This window comes from Podarcis melisellensis (genome assembly GCF_964234715.1).
Source record: "Podarcis melisellensis genome assembly, chromosome: 4".
Classification (NCBI taxonomy): Eukaryota; Metazoa; Chordata; class Lepidosauria; order Squamata; family Lacertidae; genus Podarcis; species Podarcis melisellensis.
This window is the reverse complement of record NC_138531.1, coordinates 60406706-60426917: the sequence shown is the minus strand read 5'-3', so window position 1 is coordinate 60426917 and position 20212 is coordinate 60406706. Positions and strand designations below refer to the sequence as shown.

The 20212-nt window shown below is 38.3% G+C and overlaps 1 protein-coding gene across 4 annotated transcripts in view; it reads left to right on the top strand.

Moving 5' to 3' along the window:
* ROBO1 (roundabout guidance receptor 1) overlaps positions 1-20212 on the top strand; it is a 559072-nt gene that overhangs the window by 293889 nt on the left and 244971 nt on the right. The gene's annotated exons all lie outside the window — the stretch shown is intronic.

Genomic DNA, 20212 nt, shown 5'->3' with positions numbered 1-20212 from the left:
CAGATGGCTCCCTTGCTTATCCCAGTTGGGGCAGGATTCAAGGAAGTGTAAAACTCTAGCCGTTGCTGCTGATTTAAGCAGGAAATAATTAAACATGTGCTTAAGTCTTACACTGAAAACAATGGGCCATTCTCAAAAGTCATCCACTTTAGTCACTCACTGCAGGGCAACTGAGCCTAGGATCCAGCTGAAGATGCTCAACAATTTTATCCAATTTTGGTTCCCGGAGCTTGCTCTTATTTCTCTCTCTCCTCAGGTTTTTCTGCCTGTTCAAGTGATTTTTAGTATGTGGGTGGAACCGACTTTCGTCTAGCCTTGAGGTTATGGAGGGCATGTGCACAGTTCATGCATCAGTTTGCACCCATAGTTTTGAAAAATTAAAGCAGGGTTATTGGCAGCAAAGGATGCTTCCAAACTCGTCAGTCCGCTTCTAGAAACTAGATGGAGCAAGTCAGCTGAGAGCTTAACGCTCCAGGGCCTAACTATATGTACTTGACACTGCACATCCCAAGGATCGAAGCCTTACAGGCCTATCAAATGCATGTTTACTCAGAAGCAAGCCCTACTGTGTCCAGTGAGGCTTAGTCTTTAGTCACTTGTGTTTTATAGATCAGCTTGCACATGAGTAGAGTAGGCAAAGGTAGATCATGGAGCAAGCTGGTCTATCTCTCTCTCCCCGCCCCCCATGTCCTCACTGCTAGGACCAGCCACTCTAGTTCGCAACAAGGGGGCTATTAGTCCTTGTTTGATGTATGCAGAGGACTGTAATTAAAATAGATCATAAAGAAACAGCAGGAAACCACTTCTTCCTACAGTTTTAGGTGGGGAGGAGAGGTTACAGGTATTGGCAAGTAGGAAGCTAGAGGCATGGTTTATTCAATATATGTCAGTTGATGTACTGATATGAAGCATCACTTTTTAAACCTTTGTTGAGGGCATATTGTTCCAGTGTTCAATATTCATATGGTAATAACTATGGTTTATCACTAGCCATTGGTGTTTACCTCCTAGAGTAAGTGGATAGTTATCCTACATGGATTTGCTTGCAGTGACCTTTCTTTGAAATGGAAATTCCAACTAAGGGATGTTTAGGATCAAGATAGATTTATTATCTCTGGAGTTACTTAAGTTTCACTCTTTCATGAATTTCACCCCTTACACACACTTCCAAGTTCATTATGCATGTTTAGTTGGAAGTAAGTATGAAGTTCGGCAGATAATGTGCTTGTGGAATTAGATTGATAAATTATTGGTTTAAAACACTTTTTAATCCCATCCAGAAGGGTTCTCCCTTTCCTTAACTTCTGTTAGCAAGTCAGAGCTTGTGCTCACACCCATCCTCAGCTGGCAACTTTTAAACAACGTACAAAGGGGATTTTAGAATTTGAGTATGATTATTTTGAAAGGATATAAACTAGGATGTGACTACTAGCTCAGTTTTCCGCAAACTAACTGTAAATTTTCTGGCAAAGTCTGGAAGCCTGGCACATATGTTAAATCATTCACTCTGACCGCAAAAAAATGTTACAATCCCATGAAACCTATTCCCTTGATCAGAGGTGACATGAGAGCAGTCTGGATAGGAAAATGAGCTACTTCCCATGTGCTGAATGGGATATAACCCATGAGACAGGGGTTACTTTGCAGTAGGGCAGCTGGCTGCTGCTCTGTGGGAGTAGGACAGGTGACTAGGTTAAACCTGAAACCCTGTATCTGTTTTTTCTTAAATTCTTGAGTAATGTCACCAGCTCACTTAGTTTCCATTATTTCACGGGGTGCACTTTAAGCACAGAGTTGGATGCAAATCACAGTCAGTGGGAGGAAACTGTCTCACTTGCCTCTTTTACTACCCTCTTAGCCCCCCCCCCCCCGATTTATAGCAAAAGGGTTCCCTTGTGGTTATTTTTTAATCACTTTCCTATGCTAAAAGTTTCTTCTCATGTGTAAAGTGATGTGTCAAGTGTGATAAACAGAGGAAGGCAAGATCATTGAGAAGACAGTGGGATTAGTGGTCATTAGTCACTGTTTGAACTGGTTTAATTAGCTTTGGGAAGTTTTATCCTGGCTGTAGTGTCATGCCAGTGCGGTGCAAGTTAATTGCAGATTTCATATTTTAAAACTCTCCAGTTCTTAAAGTTCCTTCACAGTAAATTTATGAGTCATGAAGGTCCCATGGAAGTATTTGCTGTGTTTGGTTCTTTCTTCTTGAGTTACTTTAAAATGCACAAATACTCTATTGTTTTAGTTCAAGGTGAGGACAGTGTGCTTGTCTAACGTAAAAGTTTGCAGTTGTCCAGTTTTCTTCATCTGCAGCGCAAGAGAACTGTTCTTACTGAGGAATAGTCTGGGATTTTTGTTGTCTGATTTTCCATATTTCAATTCTAGCTTCTGTTTATTCTGAATTGCAACATGATCATCAACGTGAAAAACCATTGGGCCAATTGTGATGCTTGCTTTTTTTTTACTTCAAGAAGTATTTGATAATTCTGGTGAAGATGGGGTTTTATTTTATACTTTCATTTTTGCCATTAACTTTTTTATTTAGTTTTCAAGAAGTATGGATTGCATGGTTACAGGCATGGCTGCAAGGCATTTGACTTACTAAAAAAGCTAAGAGAAGTTGAGTATCCTGACTATGACACTTCTTTTATAACTACTCTACAAGAATTTTCATGGGCCATATTGTGTACTGTATTCACCCTGCCCCTGTGTTCAACTAGTGTTGTTTTATAACGTTGAATAGGACCGAGTGAGTAATTTCAAATTCTGGAAATTTTGCAATCAGTTATTGCAAAAGCTAACTGATTGAAACATTATGCCAGAAGATACACATGGAAACAAAGAAAAGTTAACAACATTTGTTTTTGCCTGCAAGTTGTTTTGAGTTCTGTATTTCACGGAGCAGCAATGGTCTGTAAATACTCATACAAAAGACCATGGCTTGCTTCTGTCCTGCTAATTAAAATATGTGTAACTGACATAATTATGCCTAATTATTAATGTTAATTCTTTCTATTTTTAAAACAAGCCCAGTCTTGTGTCTTTATTCAACTTCTGATCAAGAAAAGACCCCTTCAGTCAAATTTGCTAGAACTTTAGCTGAAAAGAGCTAAGTCTGTTCATGGTATGGGTTTATTTTTTTCTTATTTCTTCAGCAATTTTAAAACACTTTATAATGTGTTGCTAATTACATTGAAACCTAGCGTAATACCTAAAAGTGTGCGCCAGCAAATACATGGTTCAATTCTCTTCCCAGCCACAAATTCTCTCAGCCTTTGTTGTATGAGAATAATGCTGGCTTAATTTGGCTGTTGTGAGCTTTCCTGATATAATATGTTCAATGTGCTTCTAATAATAATATACCCACTGAGTTCTGTGGGACTTTCTCTTAAGTTTAGTGTGTGCTGTATTGTGGTTGTAAAGACTTAACTTCCTATTTACATATTGCGTTTTAAAGGTTACGTTCCAGTTACCTTTTTGCTTCATTATGTATATGGTAGCCATTTCTAGCTAGCACTCCATGAGGTTACTGCTTTACTCTACATAGAAACAAACAAAGCAGCAACAACACAAAGAGGAGAGTATAACATCAAATCACTGTTACTTTTGTGTTCTAAAGGGTTCATATGATCCGGAGACCATGGCATAGCTCGGTGTTAGCCCTTCTACTGCAAATTTGATCCTTCTGTTCCGTTTTGGAAATCAATTTATTTGTGGATTAATTGAAGCAATATGATATACAGTGGTACCTCGGGTTACATACGCTTCAGGTTACATATGCTTCAGGTTACAGACTCTGCTAACCCAGAAATAGTACCTCAAGTTAAGAACTTTGCTTCAGGATGAGAACAGAAATAGTGCTCCGGCGGCGCGGCAGCAACAGGAGGTCCCCATTAGCTAAAGTGGTGCTTCAGGTTAAGATCAGTTTCAGGTTAAGAATGGACCTCTGGAACGAATTAAGTACTTAACCCGAGGTACCACTGTACACAAGTTTATTTGAGAAATAATCTTAGTTTGCCCTCCATACTGAATAGCACAACCAGTGGAGTACTTCCACTCTGCTCTCTGGTATGGAAATACAAACAATTTGTATTTTATCATGGATCTTTAGCTAGTTGATCGGACACCACACTATGTCACATGAAAATCTAGAATGGTACACCTTCTTAAAAAGGGAGGGAGAAAATAAAGGGGGGAAATAGAGATATTGGGAAGAGCATGGAGAGATAGAAGACCCGTATTGTACATTGAAATTAGTTGCATCCCTTGTCTGAAAAGGTGGAGGAATACTGTTTTAAACAAAATGAATGTGTTTATAATTTCATCTTGTTAAATATGAACAGTTTGCAAAAGTTTACTCAATAGTTTGGATAATGGTTTCAACCGGATAGAATTGAAAAACAGCCCTGATTCTCATGCCATTGACTTCAAAAGCTATGTGCTTTAGAGGTCCATACAGCCTCTATAAAAGCTGAAGTCATGTGCCCACTTTCCGATAGTGAGCCCAGTCAACTTACTTCTGAGTGAACATGCCTAGGATTTTGTGTTATAAGACATTTCAGTTACATTATTAAATAGGGTCGTTCTGGAGTAGTAAAAATGGATGCTGACTGTATTCTGTTTTGGAGGTTGAAACCCCAAAACTACACAGACACACACACACAAGCTTTTAAGTAAACCTCCTCAAAACGTGATGGTCCTTGTGTGTCAAACTGGGTAGCGATTGTTCTACAGTAAGAAAGAATAGTTCACTACAGTCAGTTCCTTCTTCAAAGAAGGCCTTTCAAAGGGCTAGGAATTACTTACTCATATGCCAAAAGTTGCTACATGTAGAGATCAAAAGATGCTGCCACTGCACTCTCTGGGTTTTTTTGTGATCTTCTAGCTGTGTTAGTAAAATGAGAATTGCATTTTTTTCCTCCCTGTGACTAGAAGTTTGCATTAAGGTTGCTTACATGATTCCTACTATAGCTTTTTATTTGGTTTTCAAGATAGTATTTAGAAAGGAACATTTGAACATTAGTTTAGTCTTTCTGGTAGTGGAATGTAAAACTCGTTAGAATAACTTTAGGAATTAATATATGGCTAATAGTTTTGTTTGGTCCGTTTGTCCGTCTTTCTTGTTGGATCACCTATTTCAGCTTTTGTAACTGCACTGTGAAACTCACACCATTCACCCATCTAATAAATCTACAAAAAATGTTCTTACTAGCAGAATAGCTAAGGAGTGGAGAAGTTGTATGAGTCTATCTTAAGAGGCAATCCTCCCTCTTCCTGTAAAAAACCCAGCTGGAACCCTACTTATGTGTGGAAAAACTATACATACCTAATTAAACATGGCAATAGGATTTGTCACTTCCGCTGTGCATGAATGCACAATCAAATGAGTGGCAGGTTTCCACTGTGTATAAGTAGCAAAATAGATATGTACTTTTTGTGAATTCAGAGGAATTCTTATTAACCCCCATTAAGCCATTAAATTGTATGCTTAATATTCTAAATGAAATGTATTAAAAATATAATGCAAAATATCATATTTTAGCTTTCGTAGTGTTCTTCCAAAAGTCACCATGACTGTAACTACATAGTATTATTACTATAGAGTGAAATTGTTTGCCTGATCTGTAACTTTTTTTAAAAAAAGTGGATACTATTAATATCGGCAGTGACAAAGGTCTGTATGTGAGTGCATGCATGCATGTGTTGCAGAGATGGAAGGGTGTACTCAAACTAACTTGATGATATGCCTTCCTGCCTCTCACCTCTCTCTTTTGGTAAAGCTGCTAGGAAAGGACAGCAGCTGCTGCATGCTGAGTTGCATAAATATAAGGTGCTGTTCATTATGAGTTTCATTCCATATTTGCCAGGTGCAAAGTGCACTCTAGTGTTTGGTGTCAAAGGAACAGAGGGACATTCACTCTTGGCCAGAAATTTTCCCTCGTGGCAAGTATCTGATGTGTACATACTCTCATTCTGCTATCAGGCAAGTGGTTACGCTACATGCTGGCTTGTTAAACTGGCAGTCCCTTGGCAGATGTCTAGACAAGCTGCCAACTATTAGTGCTGGATGCTTTAAACCAGCTTCAGTCTGATGATCCCTGGGTTCCCGAAGAACCGTAAACATGTGGAGTCAGGGGATTAATGTATCTCTCTTCTGGCTTGGCCAGTAAAGATGAGCCATGTGACTAACAGTGACTGGTGCAATATATGTAAACAGTACCATAGTTTTCAAGCCCATCCAGATTTTCCAAGTGATTACTTTAGACATTGTCAGCAAAAGCGTGCAAAAAACTAACAAACAGCATTTCTCCCCCCTTTGCATGGGAGATATCCCTTATAGATTACAGATAGGAGGAAATGCCATGTGCCATGTTGTATGTGTACACTTGACTTCTAAAAGGAACACAGTTGAGGTGAATGGGGGCACATTTTTTCCAGCTTTCTCCCTAAAAGGCCTCTTGCAAGTTTGTGTCTTTGTGGCTTTTTGTCAATTCTCTTCTGAGATTTGATAAGCCTTATTGGTATTGGGGGTAAGAAGGAAGGACTACAAAGTGTCCAATGAAGAAAAACAACACAAAATTACCTTCAGAAAATATAGAGGCATTGCTGTAGTGAGAGAAGTGACTGCTGGACTACATAGTAAGGAAGTGCAGAATCTCCAGGCACTGAAGGAAAGAAGCTTTCACTGGAAAGTGATGGTGCCACATGCAATGCAGTGGGAACCTTTGGCACTCAAACAGCCATATTCCATGAAGCAATCTCAATAGCAATAGATGACATAATCTCTGAGCAAAGAACCATATATGCCTGCTGAAAAAGAACTGCAGTTTCATTACCTTATGGTTCACATGCAACAATGATTCATCAGGTTCATTTGCTGGAAAGGCCTAAAGTTACCAGATTAAAATAACCCCCAGTTACATTGTTGTGAAATAGTTTGATTTAAAAGAATTCCAGTAAAATGTACATTACAGGATTAGAATAAAACCAGTGATTCATTCATTGGCTTAAAATTTATTGTGCAATGAAAATGTAAACAGACTTGATGATATTTCGAATGTGAGTTATTTCATTTAGCTGGTGAGGATGTATAGCAATTTTAGTGTAGCAAAAGGGTGATTTCACAAACAATACAAAGTGGTTATTATTGCCTTTGTGCCATAGCTTAATGATTGGGCCTTTTACAGAGTGATGGGAAAGTACCTTTTTAATAGCTAAGTGACTATGATTTCTTCCCAAATGGAAGCTACTAATTTGAGGATGATTACCGGTAAATGTGTGTGAGACACTATAAAAACTTCCATCAGAAAACTTTGACTTCTTTGAGTTTGATTTCTTTGAAAACTGGTAAAGGAAAGGGGAAGTTAAAAACAAAACCCCACAAGTAAATTATTAAGAGAGAGTTATACTCCTAAGTGTTTTTACTACCATTTTTAAAATTCTGCAGCTTTACTGAAGAATTACAATGATGTGTGCAAGATATGATTGTAGTAGCTCTAGTTCCTAAATTAACACCCTAAGCCAGGTGTAGGCAGTAGGCCCTTTAAGTGTAACTATTCTTCAACACTTTCAGGTAAAAAGAAACTGAGTGCTTGCCACAGACGTTTGACCTTCTCTAATGTATTAATAGCAGTGCACTGAATTGGTTGCCATATCTGTATCCTTCATGTAAGGGTAGATATTTGCCAACTCATTAAGCATGTGTAATTGAAGAATTTTTCACTTTTAAGGAGGATAAAATGGTTTAAAAGCAGTCATCCAAATTTCATTGCTCATGTTCTATTTCAAGCACATTGTTGCAAAATTCCTCTCATATAGTTGAGGATGTCACTAATCAAGGTACTTTGAGTGACCCTGCCTTAGAGCAGCTTCCCCCAACCTACCGCCAATGTTGTTGGACTGCAATAGGGATTCATGGGAGTTGCATGTCAATACATCAAGAGAACACTAGATTGCTTTAGAGCTAGAAACCTAATTAACCTGGCGTGCTCTGGTCCATGGGGTCATGAAGAGTAGGCAAGACTAAACGACTAAACAACAACAACAGCAATAATTAACTTGGAGGAAACATACACTCTTTCTAAGTTTTAGCAACCAACTGTATTTTAAAATTATAAGTTGGCCAATGCAGCCAAAACTTTGGTTGAGACTTTAATTTCCTGGTTTGTGCACCTGGAAGTCAATAACTAAAGCACAAGCAATAGCTGAGAGGAAGAAAGCCCAGTGTGCACATTTGTTATAAGTATCAGACCACAACACTGGTTATCTAAATTATAGACAAAAAGAACTATTCGTTGTGATGATAATTGGACATAATTCAAGGGAAGTTGGAATACAGTGGTACCTCAGGTTACATACGCTTCAGGTTACAGACTCCGCTAACCCAGAAATAGTGCTTCAGGTTAAGAACTTTGCTTCAGGATGAGAACAAAAATCGTGCTCTGGCGGTGCGGCAGCAGGACGCCCTATTAGCTAAAGTGGTGCTTCAGGTTAAGAGCAGTTTCAGGTTAAGAACGGACCTCCGGAACGAATTAAGTACTTAACCCGAGGTACCACTGTATCATGTAGGAAGAGTGAACATTCAGCATTTGCATCTAAGGACCACATAGAAGATAATTCAAATGGGCGCTAGCTATGTAATTTGTGTTAAGTGATGTTAGTGATTTTAATTTGTGCCCTAAGAGTTGATAAAAAATAGTTTTCATGGAGTATTATGAGGAACATTTGAGAACTTAAAATGACTTCTAATAAAGTGGTTGGATGGCTGAATGACTCCTGCACAACTTATTATATTTTGCTTGTTCTCAAACATGTCTATTTGTTTCTGAGTGCTGATTTTGACAAAGACCTTGGTGTCTTGAGGCTAGGTTGTCCCAAGGACCATCTCCTCCTAAGTGAACTTGCCCCAGTTTTAAATAATAATAATAATAATAATAATAATATATTTATTTATATCCCACCCATCTGGCTGGGTTTCCCCAGCCACTCTGGACAGCTTCCAACAAAATATTAAAAATACAATAAAACATCAAATATTAAAAACTCTCCTAAAAATTAGTTCATTAGTACCCTTGCCCCAAAGGTTGTGATGGGTGGTAAAAATAAAAATAAAAATTCTTAGTGGTGGACCCAGATACTAGAATAACCTCCAGTTATTTGGAACCAGTCATTCATGTCCTTCACACTGGACCACTGCCCTTCCAGCCAGAGAGAAAGTGACAAACACATAGCAATTGAAGTTATAACTTGTTAAAATAGTGAGATCTTTACTAATGTCACTACTATTGTGGTATAAAATATGCTTCCTCCCTTAACTGTCACCTAGCAGCAGCCATTTCATCAGCAGAGGGAGGAAAGATGGGAAGCAGGCCTACCACCTGCTCCATTAAGGTCAGGTTCCCCTCTCAGTAAGCTGTGACTTGGTAGCATCCATTGCATCAGGCTGCAGCTGAGAAGGGATGCAGGGCCACTCTATCAACACAATTGATTTACCAGCAACCTTTCCACCTCAGCAGGTCATTAGAAGAACTTTTAACTAATAATTTGTTCCTGAGTTGGCTTTTTTCTCATCCATCTTGCTCCATTTTTCTTTCATGTTGTGTCTTCTTAGATTGTGAGCGATGAGGGCAAGGCATCCCTTTTTAAGTGATTTGTAAGCCTGTGGTTTTTTTGGTTGATGAGTGGAATAAAAATGAATAACACACTATTTATAACTATGAATGTATGTCATAGGAATATTTGAAGCAACTTGCTCCATTATTGCTCGAAAAATGACATTAACATGGAGAACTAAAGTAAAGGAAGATGATCTTTTAAGAGAGTAAGAGTGCTGATTGTGATGCATGTGTCCATTAATTTTGGCAGTTACTGTAGGGTAAGTTACCATGTGTGAAAAATGATGCTAATATTTGGTAATGAATGACAAGTAATAATTCAATGGACACTATGGTTCATTGCTTACATAGCATTTTGTGAAAAGAAAAAGTCACACGTTGAAAATGATTCAGTTTATATACTTGCAGAAGTATTTACAGAGGATTCTTTAGAAGACTCTCTGGAACGTTGAACTTGCTTTGAAGCTTCTCCTTTGAATAAAACTCATTAATATTCACAGAATAATGCTAGCCTATATGGAAGTTGTACAGTTGCAGCATAAAAGTGAAGCAACTGATGTTGCATAGTGTTTCTTTCAGTTACATTTGTATATTTTATTGTTTTGATCTGGCAGTTTATACACAGAAGTAACTTAGCAGAATTCTTACCTGAACTGCTATTGTTAATGCCCCCCATCCCCCCCCCGGTATTTCATAATTTCATTAAGGGATTACAGTGGTAACAATAACAGAACTTCTGCTTTTGCCAAGCTTTTAGCATCAGGGAGCTGAGTCAAATGAACACTGAGTAGGAACATATTTAGAAACATTGGACAAAACAAAAGAGATGTTTGTCCTCTTGAAGGCTAACAGATTTATTGTAACACTTTGTGGACTACAAACCATTTCACAGGCAACTTGACCTGGTAATAATAGTATTAACAGTAGAAAGCTAGGCATAATTAATGTATTGCAAGAACCTTAGTCAAATATTGACAATAACAAAGATGAGCTGTGGTGGGACTTGAGCTTGCACACTACAGGCAATGACTGATTTATTCATGTCTGCATGGTGCCAAATCCAGAGGTGACCCAAAATGTCAACAAAAGGGCAGAATGGGGATGGAATAGGTGGGGTGGAATGGAATGCTTTGTGTGGGCCCCACAAACACATTTGTGCAGGAACATAACCCCTGCACAAAACAAGTATTGCTTGTGCAATATTTCCTCTTCCAGCTTGGCCACAAGCAGGAGATCAGAAACATTCACCTTAGTTTTAGATTAACCATAGCTAGGGTTCAGATGTAATGCTGCACTGTGATTAATTTTAACTATGGCTTTTTAAAGAAAATCAGCTTTAAGGAAAGTGTCTGAATCAAAGGTTTTATTTATAGAATTATATACTGCTTTCAACCCCCATAAACTCCCCTAAGGCAGTGCACAAGTTACAAGTCATTTAGGGCTTCATAGATAATAAGCAGCACTTTGCATTAGGCCTTGAAACCAATAGGTATTTGTGCAGAAGAAATAGAAAGCCAACTTCACTTTCCCACAGCTGAAGACATACTTTGATTTGTAATATTTGTTCGATGTGCATATTTTGTTTCATGTGCTGGTAAAAAAACACCTTTGCTAAACATGCTTAAAAATCGCCTGTAGTGTCCAGCTTAGTATCACAGAATTGTAGAGTTGGATGGGATCATGGAAGGGACAATCTAATCCACCCTCTGCAATGCAGGAATACGTTAATACAGTGGTACCTCTGGTTAAGAACTTAATTCGTTCCGGAGGTCCATTCTTAACCCGAAACAGTTCTTAACCTGAGGTGCACTTTTGCTAATGGGGCCTCCTGCTGCTGCTACGCCGCCGTGCAATTTCCATTCTCATTCTGGGGCAAAGTTCGCAACCCGAGGTACTACTTCTGGGTTAGTGGAGTTTGTAACCCGAAGTGTTTGTAACCTGAGTTACCACTGTATACATTCCATTTCCAAAGTGCAGTGTGTGTGAAATTCTACACCCCCATTTTATTGTATGCCACTATTTGGTGGACATTAGTGATTCACACATATTCACACACCTCTTGGCTTATATAATAAGGATACATTAATATAGATTTTTTATTTGTGAAACTGAGGTAAGGAAAGTGGAATAATTCTTCATATTTCACAAAATGATTGCTTATTATCACAATATGAAGTAATCTGAAATGGACCTTAATTGCCACTAACACAAGAACACCCTAATCAATATGTGAGAACACGCTAATCAATATTTTATGGCAATGAAGTTTATTTTTTGGTCGTCTGTAGTGGTAGACATGAGCCATCTGGTTTGCATTTCACAGCTATTGTCATATGGTGGCCAGCACTTTGGACTTCTATTTCATTAAGAAATGTACATTATTTTGTGTTTTATTTATTAAATAAAAAGGAGCTCAGGGTTGCTTCATCACAGCTGAACATACTGCAATTCTAGAGTTTAATAACTGTTATTAGTTTTATGTTGAGTATGCAATAACGCATTATTTCATAAAGGCTTGTTTGCACAATTTGTATATCACCTGAATCAGTCCCAGGGCAAGTCTTAGTATAGTAGAAGAAGACATGGCTTCACAAGTCATTGCCACACTTCAGCAAAACATCCCACCCAGAAGCATCTCTTACCACCCTGTATCCAAGCCAGCTTTTGTAACTCAGCCATTTCATCACATCTCCATGGGCTTTACTTGATTCATTTGACTTTCATTCAACACCTGATTCCTGATAGCTTTCTTATGCCTGCTAATTAAACACAGAATCAACCTGAGACAGCTTCTCTTCAAAGAATTGAACATGGCATGTGTTGTCACTCTGTAAAAATGAATCTGATCAGCACATGATTGGAGTGTTGGCACAGCTCTTAATTTCTGGCTCTGTGTGGAGCATTTCTGAGGTTTCTCTACTCCACCCAGACATTTGCTGTGACTAGCATTCTATGTTATACTTGTTAAATCCTGCAGGAAAAACTTATAGTAGTCATTCATCATCCCACTTTTTCAAGGCTGTAATAAAGAAAATGTTAAAACAGAGCTATCTTTGAGTGGGAATGTGCTGCTGGGAAGGGGGCAGGAAGCAAAGATATGTTTTCTTAAAAACAAAAGGAGCTGCTTCAGTGTTTTGGGTAGTATAATCTGGCATGCATATGTATTCAGTAGATGAATGTTTGTGTTACTGTTCTCTTTTTTGCATTCATATCTATCTATAGTAAATATCTATTTAATTAAAAGTTTAAAATCTAATATCCAACATGGGATAGAGCTGAGGTGGGGAAGGACGCAGGTAAAATATGCTACTCATGAGGTCTGCTGAGACTCTGTTTTTGCTGTGGTAGCTGGAGGCAACCTAGTCTTGATTAGCAGTCTGGTTTCCTAAAAGATTTCCCAGGCCTTCCCCCATGTCAGCTAGGTTTTTAACTACCGTATTTTTTGCTCTATAAGACTCACTTTTTCCCTCCTAAAAAGTAAGGGGAAATGTGTGTGTGTCTTATGGAGCAAATGGAGGCTGCGCAGCTATCACAGAAGCCAGAACAGCAAGAGGGATTGCTACATTTACTGCGCAGCGATCCCTCTTGCTGTTCTGGCTCCTGAGAATCAGAATTTTTTTTGCTCTTGTTTTCCTCCAAAAACTAGGTGCGTCTTGTGGTCTGGTGCGTCTTATACAGCGAAAAATACGGTATTTGCCTGTAAACATTTCTTTAAAATAAATGCAAATTGATTCTCAAAATCCAAAAACATATTAATAGAAAAAATGCAGTCATTCATTTATTTAAAAGGATGCATACTAAATTTAAATGTTGTTAGTAGTGCATAAAAATGGCAAGAGATGGTAACTACAGAAGCCCACTTGAAATAAAACTTGTTTTCTTCAGATCACGGTTGCGTGTATCTTCTTAGGCAAAAAGGGAATCTTGGCCTGCATCTCAGATGCTTGGGTCACTAGAGCCTTTCACAGGAGAAAAATAATGGTTTGGTATGCTGTTCTCCGAATTTGTTTACTGCGGTATATATTTGAATCAAATCCACCATAGCTTATAAGAACAACTGCCTTGAAGCAGAGTGGTTGTTTACACACAGCTTCTTTCTTAACTGTTAGGCTCTCTGTTCCTGTGGGAGTAGCTGGCATGCATCGGTTTAGCGTAGGCTCAAGGGAAATTATTAGTTTTACAGTTCACTTTCCTGGCTTGGGCAGAATATGTGCTAGCCAATTCCAGCACTGTTGCAGCCGAGAAGCTGCAGTTACTATGCTTGGCTTAATATTGAAAGCACCCTAAAAGCTAAAGTTATCCTGCAAGGTTCAGCAAATATGGAATGCCTGGATTTGTAAATGGCAAAGTACAAATGTTTTTATTCATGGATTATGGGCTGTGTAGCACACTTCACCTTATCAAGTTGGGACACATTAGAGTTTTAAAAACTATGTACAGTGGTACCTTGGGTTACATACACTTCAGGTTACACTTCAGGTTACAGACTCCGCTAACCCAGAAATAGTACCTCAGGTTAAGGACTTTGCTTCAGGATGAGAACAGAAATCGTGTGGCGGCGGCGTGGCAGCAGCGGGAGGCCCCATTTGCTAAAGTGGTGCTTCAGGTTAAAGAACAGTTTCAGGTTAAGAATGGACCACTAGAATGAATTAAGTATGTAACCAGAGGTACCACTGTACAGTATATGAGCTCCTTTTTATATATCATTTAGTGGTGAGGGGCCACTAAAGCGTGGCTCTTTTTCCTCTTCCTTGGAATGTCAGCAATACTTGCATATGGCATGGATGTGATTTTAAATGCTCTCACATGGATGAGAATTTGCTGTGCTTCAGCAATAGCTTCAATGTCAATGTTAGAAGCACCCCGCAAAAAAAAAGCTGTGAAACAAAATGGCTCAGATCTGAATATCACGTTTTCCCTTGAAAGAAAGCAAGAAAAGAAAAGAAGAAAGCAAGAAAAAACCTTTCATCTCTTCTTGCAGTCAATGATAGTTGGTATTCAGCAAAGCTTCACTCAGAATAGGCCATGTCCATCTATTTCAGTGGGTGTACTTGAGTAGCACTATAAATGCCACAGGATCAGTAGTCTCATAGCATTGTAATCTGAAATTGGAACGACTAACACACAGCATCTCTGATCCTAAATCAAAGGCTATTATAACTGATATTGAAAAGTGCCATTTTTCAGAGACTGACCAGAGTCCGTCTTTCTAGATGGTTGTGAGTGGTTGTACTACATTTTCCCGTTTTTTGTGTGTTGTCGTTTTTTGGGGGAAGAAGAAGATGTAGCATGATGCTGTACATAAATCATTCACTGCTCAATCCTGTATTTGCCTTACTTGGACAAAATTCCCATGGAGGACTTATAGGTTAGTGTGTCCAGGTTTGCAGTCTCGCTCCTAGCAGGCAGCTGGGAATTTTCTTACTAAGTGAGCTTGTGCCAATAACTACTGCTCTACTTCCACCTTTTGCTGTGTGGTTATGTTTTAGAAGTTTTCCACTTCCATTTGGAAGGGCTGTAGAAACATGGTTTTAAAATGTGAACAAAATACTGGTTAAATACACTGCACCAACTTTTTTCCTGTTACCTGTTGATACATATACATTTTGTATGAACTAATAAATACCATTTTTTCTTCTAAAGGTGTTCATGGCAGATGATACTACTTAGTTCATGTTGTCATGGTGTTTCTGAGTAAAAGTATTGATGTAGGTAATTTTATCTAGAACAACCTTGGCTATATTTCCACATTTCTGATGTGATGGACTTCTTTATTTACTCAGTTTTTGCTTTGGTATAGTTTTGGAAGAAAGAAGTAATAAACGGGGAACCTGCCTTTTAACTGCTTGTGTAATGCACATAAATCCATTTCTTCAGGCTCCATGAATCAAAAGTGAAGGGTGATTACCTTAGTCTGACTGCACCCCATGTAATTTCAGAGGCTACAAATGTTGTTACAAGCAAGGTATGGGTGAAAGCATAGTAAAGTTCCACTGAATGACTTTTACAGCTTTGAGCTAATGTACACAAACAAAGAAACTCTTGTTTCCCCCCTTCCATTGTGTGTGTAATGAGAGAGGTGTAAATTAGCCAATCTTGCAGTGGAGTTCAAACTGTATTCACTTTTTTAAATTTCAGATAGAAAATCCCATTAAAATATAATTAAATTATCTTATGTTTAGCATTTCATCTTCTAAATGGGACAATATCTGAATAACTGATAGCTTTAAAAGATATAATGCTCCATTATTCCTATATTTTCATCAAGATGGAGATATTTTTTTAAAAAATATGTAGCAACCAGAAATTATGTAGCAACCAAAAAAAAGTAGCAACCAGAATCAACTGTGTTAAAGTACAAGAAATGCAGCAATGTGAAGTCTTTGCTTTTATATGGCTTTTTCTGCCCTTAGGTTTTACATTTAGAAATTTGAATGGCAATTGAATAAATAAAAATAAAAATAAGGAACTTTTAGGATTCTTTCTGATTCAGGGCTGAAAACAAATGGAAATCTTCCATCATCTCCCCTTTAAAAATATTTTGGTCAAAGCTTTTATGATTTTATCTGCTTGCTATAACTTTTTGTGAAGTTACAAGGGGGATTTTTTAAATGTTTAGTGTTGTATAGATATACACTGGACACTATTTTCAGCTACTTTCAACATATAGTCGTACCTTGGTTTTCGAACAGCCTAGTTCTCAAACGTTTTGGCTCCCGAACGATCGAAACCTGGAAGTGACTGTCTGGTTTTCGAATGTTCTTTTGGAAGCTGGACGTCCGACAGGGCTTCCATGGCTTCTGATTGGCTGCTGGAGCTTCGTGCAGCCAATCAGAAGCCAAGCTTTATTTTTCAAATGCTTTGGAAGTCGAATGGACTTCCGGAACGGATTCCGTTTGACTCCCAAGGTACGACTGTACTGTATTTAGTACAGGTTGTAGAACTTTACTCCTTACCCCACAATAAAGTCTAAGTTTTTTTAAGCCAAGGCTTTTTCCTGTTAACAGTGGAATATTGCTGGATACTTTCTTTGATGTGATTAATTCAAGGCTTTATGTAAATTCTATGGTACCTTTTGCCCATGTTGCTATAAAAACCAGAATTTCATGCGATTTGTAATAATTATGGCAGCTTTCTATCACTGTGTTAAAAAATTACTGGGGTAAACAGTGTAAAGCATTATATATGCATCTGATGCACTTGGCTAGTATTCTCAATAAGGATGGTTGCATTGTGTTTGCTAAGAGTATGTCAACGCACTTTTGACTCGCCAGTATATCTGTTGCCCTGAATCTGTTGTCATGCGTAATGTGATTCTGTATGTAGTTATGATAGACAAAGCAAGCAAAATAAATTTTGGATTAATGGGCTTGTCTAAGTGCATCAAGAGATGGAAGGAACTGTGAACTTGCATCTTGATGTACAAATTGAAATTTAGAATCCAGGAAATGTATGTGTATCATGCAGTTTAGCCTTTGATCCTAGAAACTTGTCTGTGAATGTAGGAATACTTATTGGGGTCTCCTGTTTCCATTTTGTTATGTTTGGCTATCTAGACTTGTTCTGGCATCTGTGGGCAATCTTTATTCAGTGTTCATTCATTTATTTATTTTTAATTAGGCCATTACATTCTTTTAAAGCTCTATAGTGAGTTTTAGTGCATTGAGAGATCTTCTAAGCATACAGTCTGTCTTGACTGAGGAAAGAGATGAGTGTCTGTTCTCTGAGGTCACGGGGGAAATGCAGAGGTCAGGACTTTGCACTTAGTCTTATATAAACAGTGTTATGCCCTGGTAAGTCTAATAATTGATCCATCTTTTTTTAAAAAAAAAAGTTTGCTGAACTTTGTTACATCTCCCAGTTAGATCTTTGCTTAACCTGAACACTGGCCTGAATGAATTGTTGTGTAAAATAATATCCATTTAATAAATTTGCTTTGTAGTGCAATAAAAATGTGATACACTCTGAAGTTCCACTAGGCTTTTTCAAAAGGTGGCCTGTAACAAAAGGTGTGTTATCTGTAAACAAGCAAGTTCTTGATAGGATTGGACTGCAACTGTAACCTTGTATGTTTGGACATAATTCTCATTGAATGTTACAGTACTTTTGTGTGTACATTCTTTAGGATTCACTGTTAGTGACTTTGAAATAGTAATACATGTATGGTTATTACTATGCAACATTTGCAGGTCCAATTTCTTTGCAGTACAGTGTATTAATTTTTCAACCATTTTATCTTTAATTGTTGTCTTGTTTTCGGAGCCACTCTAGAAGTAGTGGTGTGGGTGTGCTTCTGCATAGATCCAGACTATCTGGAAAGAAGATCAATCCCACTTAACTACACATAACGTACGATGACATCTATAAGCTATAATTTACTCTTTATCTCTTTATCAATGTACCAGATTAAAACACAGAATGACTGTGGGAATTGAGCTTTAATCGTCTATGTGAGCGCTGCATCAGATATTGCTGTCTGACATACATTTAACAGGACTGCTGTGGCATTTTGACAGGAAACTGGCAAAAACCTAGACATAAATAAGTGAGATTCATAGCTGCAGTGGCTGATGACTTGATCAAAATATTGGTGAAAATATTTTAAAAGTAACCTTTATCTCCCTAAATATAAATGCTTGTGGCCTGAACAGTTTTGATGCTGGCTTTCATTTCAGCGAAGGGGGCACTTCTAAAAGTACCTAACCCTTTGCTTATAAATGAGAAGCTTGAGCTGGTATAAATAGCAAGTTAGTAAAATAAAAGGATAATGAATAATTTCTTTCTCTCTTTCTCTCTTTCTCTCTTTCTCTCTCTCTTTCTCTCTTTCTCTCTTTCTGAGCTAGTTCAGATTCTCACAGTGTGGCAAGGTGTCCCAAGGATTACAACAGCATTTGAAGAAAGTTCCATCTGTCTCTGTGTATCAGGATGCAAATAAAATACTCCCAAATGCAGTGGTACCTCGGGTTAAGAACTTAATTCATTCTGGAGGCCTGTTCTTAACCTGAAACTGTTCTTAACCTGAGGAACCACTTTAGCTTTTGGGGTCTCCCACTGCCGCCGCACAATTTCTGTTCTCATCCTGAAGCAAAGTTCTTAACCCGAGGTACTATTTCTGGGTTAGCGGAGTCTGTAACCTGAAGCGTCTGTAACCTGAAGTGTCTGTAACCCAAGGTACCATTGCAGTTTCTGGCATTTCAGCCTTCTTGGTTGTGTAATGGTAACCATGTTATTACATAGTTAGCACCCAGAAAGAAGTCTGCTATGCGTCTATAAACCAAGTTCCCAACTTTCTATTAGTGGAGCCCCAAAGGAGGGAACCAAGTTAGGAATTAACTTGCTGATGAAATCCATTGTGTTGCAGCAGATAGGGCCACCTTTCTGAAGTGACGCAGTTCTGAGTTTGTCTTGCGGCTGGTTTGACTGACAGGTTTAGTGTCATTTCTGAAATTAATGTGTTTCTTCAGGACCTTTCTGTACTTTAGGGTGTTGCGCCTTGTAAGAATTGTACAGATAAGGACAATTCTACCCACTATCTCTTTGAATCTGTGTACTGCACTGATTAGAAAAGTTGCACCTGGTGACATTGCTCAGTCACTGCTCATGCTTTAATGTGATCTTACTCTTTCATAGAAACAATGTCTGAGCGTTGAACCGAAATCTTTGTTTTTGACATGGGAGCCCCATGCTCCTTCACGTTTTGTGCACTTTAGTATGCAGATAGTGATCTGGACTGGATCCAGATCAGATTGAGTGGAATTCTGCTTCTTCAACAGATTTCCTGGTGTTTCACCACCGCTACAGACACCCAGTGCTCTCCCACAAGTCCTCATGGGTGATGAACCGTCTGGAATGGTAGAGGCCTGCAGCAGTACAAGCAAATTATACCAATTCAATGTGTTGTCTGGTGCAAGTGGAAATGATTTTCTGCTTGTGTAAGACATCCCTGGATCCAAGCCAATACATTGCATGTAAAAGTTCTGTACATGTTTCCTGCTTATTGTTAGCCATATTTGAGGTATGCAGAAAAGCAGGCAATTCTTGTTCCTCAAATCTTCTCCCACATATAATTTCACTTTTTTATTTATTTAGAAAATCTGTAATTGCCCTTCGTCAAATAGTGATCCCAGGTGGTATCTGATGCATGATATTTAAATTAAACACAGATAAAATTAATCAGCAGAACAACTAATTGTAAAAAACATCTCAAGCAATAAAGAGCACAGTAGTTCACAATACAGTAGTTCTAAGTCCTGGGAAACAAAATCAGATTCATCCAAATATGCTTTTACTTGGGCATTGGCATATTGAGTTTTGTGGTTGTCGGTTTCTCTTTAGAGAGGGAACTCTATGGTTGGGGTATAAATGCAGAGAATATCCTATTCTGCATTATGGAAAAGCTGGTTACAGCTTCTGGGAAGATGGCAAGATGCCCACCCACCACTGATCTCAGAGCTTGGCCAGCTGATAAAGGGAGTGGTGATCTGTCATCCATAGTTTCTAGGTCAAATCTTTGGGTGTCAGAAGCCTGTTATTAAGAATAAAATATTGAGCATTAATCGCTTGTTGAAAAGTTTGGAATTTGTATATGAGGTCCTAAG